We start from the raw sequence: 2,727 nt of genomic DNA on the forward strand, positions 1-2,727 counted from the left end.
CTTGACTCATTAGTAGCAAACAACAGTATTACATATGTATAGTATCCATCTAGAAGCCATAATCATGAAATAATCACGGATATCCAAACAAACAACCCGAAACCGAAACCGACACAGAGTCAGCCGGTCAGACCGCGGGCTGGCCGGTCTGACCGCGCGCATACCGCCGGTCTGACCAGCACACAATTCCCGGTCTGACCGGTCACATAAAATGACAGCACCTGTAATTCACCTGTAAATTCAATCATCTCCAAAACCACTTCGTAAATAAATTCCAAATATCAAAACCAATAATCTCCAATGCCAATTGTTCATCACAGAATAATAATCAAAAACACCTTTGATTTTACATTTTATAGTCCTTAATGAGGTACTATGAGGTACCAAAAATTTAGTGTAAGATTTGGTACCTCATAGTACTTAGGTACCAAGAAGTACCAAATTTACAATAGAAAAAGTGGTACCTCCTCAAGAACCGTAAAATTGTTCTATATATTAACTCTCTTACTCTTCCACAACTAATATGAAACTATTCAACACATTGTAATACAATTGAATGAATAGCACTAAGTTCCAAGTCACACTCGATCACTCAATATTCCAAGTCACGCTGATCGCTCAATACTCAAAATTCGAACCCTGGTCATTTCTACGAGAAATCAGCGTACCGGCGGTGGTTCGACGACGAGAAGTGATAGCATGCCCTTAAGTTAAGAATGGGATTCATGGGGAATTCAAGGTGAACTGCGTCGATCTGAGTATGGTCCAGTTCATGTTAGCTGATCGCATTCCAGTCCTGTACAACTCCCTTCCGTTCTCTAGCAACGACAAGGGAAGTGATCGTTGCTGCAGTCCCTTCTGGTATGTGTGTCAGGCTGTGAGCCGATGAGAGTGACATTGACCATCTCAGCAGCTCATTGGTAGGAAAACTCAGCAGAGTACGTCCGCATTGTGTGCATATGCACTTCTGTTATGGCCGAAATTTAAGTCCTTTCTACGTTGATTATTTGGATTTGCCGATCGGAGATGCATGTCTGAAAACTTTCGCATGTGCTCCATGTAAAACCTTGGGATGTGCTTCGGTCCTGAAGCTTGAATAGAAAATTAGTAGTCTGTCACTTCTGTCTTCTGAGAAACATTGTTGGTTTATTAGCTTATCAGCCACACCAAATTTCAAACGCGATACTTCTCATCCACGGAAGAAATGATGCTGGGCAGATTTATGTAATTAAGTGGCCATAATAGTTTGGTTAGTAGTAGCGTTCATCGATTATTTCACCATCGATTGAACCGATGATCGTATCAATAGAACAGATCGATTTACAGATCATTTCGAGGCCACAACAAGATTACTTTCACATGCTTGGAGAGCACACTAGAAACAAGAATGGATCATGTCACAGCTGAATCAAATTGAAACCACTCAAGTTACAACATCCATTTTTGGGCAGCAAAAAGAAAGCAAAGACAGGGAAATTTTTCCACCTCTCAACTAGGCTGTGAAGAGATTTGCTTCCATTCAGCAAGTCTCCCGTTACCAAATCTCGGGCCTTCAACCTGCCTGATCGGACGGTGGGAAATATGCGGTACCTCCAGTTACATACTTTCCAATGAGATGGTACCGGCTGTGTTGAGAGTGGTGGAAGTGTAATTTTGTCTTTTCACATAGATAAGTTTTCTCCAGCTGAAATAACCCTAGTTTCGATTCCCCTTGTGTGTGGTAGCAGCGGCGGCTGCGAGGTAGCGAGGTCCCATGGCCGCAACTTGGTGATGGGCGTATGTGGCTGCGAGGTAGCGAGGGCCCGTGGCCGCGAGGTGGTGGCAGCGGCGGCGGCAGGTGGGTGAACGACCATGGCGGCGACTTGGTGACAAGCACGGTGGTGCCGGCCGCGGTGACAAGGTGGTGGTGGTGGCGGCGGTGGTTGGTGCGTCGGCGGCCGAAGTTGCAAGGTGGTGGTGGTTCCATTGCCGCAGACGGTAAAAGGATGGGGGCGAGTGCAGGGGGAGGAAAAATAGTGACAGATGAGAAAGAGGCGGCGCGCGGAGGGGAAAAAGAGCAAACACTCTGAATAGATGAGAAAGCGGCGACGCGACTCCAGAGATGCATGGTTTCGCTTCTCTTCTATGTTTTCCAATCATACCCCCCTTACGATGGACGGCCGGATTTGTTTCTGTACCTCCCGATACAATCTGCTACACGGCATAAAACCTCAGCTGTGAAATATGATATGTACTTTGATTATACTTTATCGTATGAGCAATTTTACGGTCCTTAAGGAGGTACCATGAGATACCATTTTTTCTATTGTAAATTTAGTACCTAGATACTATGGAGTACCAAATTTTACACTAAATTTTTGATACCTTATGGTACCTCCTAAAGGACCATAAAATTGCTCTTATCGTATACATGTGACAAATTAAATCGTGTGTTACTGATGTTCATGACTAATAATGTTTTCCTTTCTCCTCTTGGCCGGTTGGTGTAGCACTATAGTGCTAGTACTAACTTATAGGGTCACTCCATGTATACCCAAACTGCCAAGTGCCAATTTATAAGCGTAGTAGCTGCTACTCCTTTGGAAAAAACCCAGCACTCAAAAACAGTAAACCCTGACCATGGTCTTCTCCCTCTGTCAGTGAGAAATCGGCAGTGAGAAGAGTAGAACATTGCATCGGTGGTTCGACGATGAAATGCGATTGACTTGAGAATGGGAAGCATGGGTA

This window comes from Oryza sativa, chromosome 5, assembly GCF_034140825.1.
Source record: "Oryza sativa Japonica Group chromosome 5, ASM3414082v1".
In the NCBI taxonomy this organism is placed as follows: domain Eukaryota; kingdom Viridiplantae; phylum Streptophyta; class Magnoliopsida; order Poales; family Poaceae; genus Oryza; species Oryza sativa.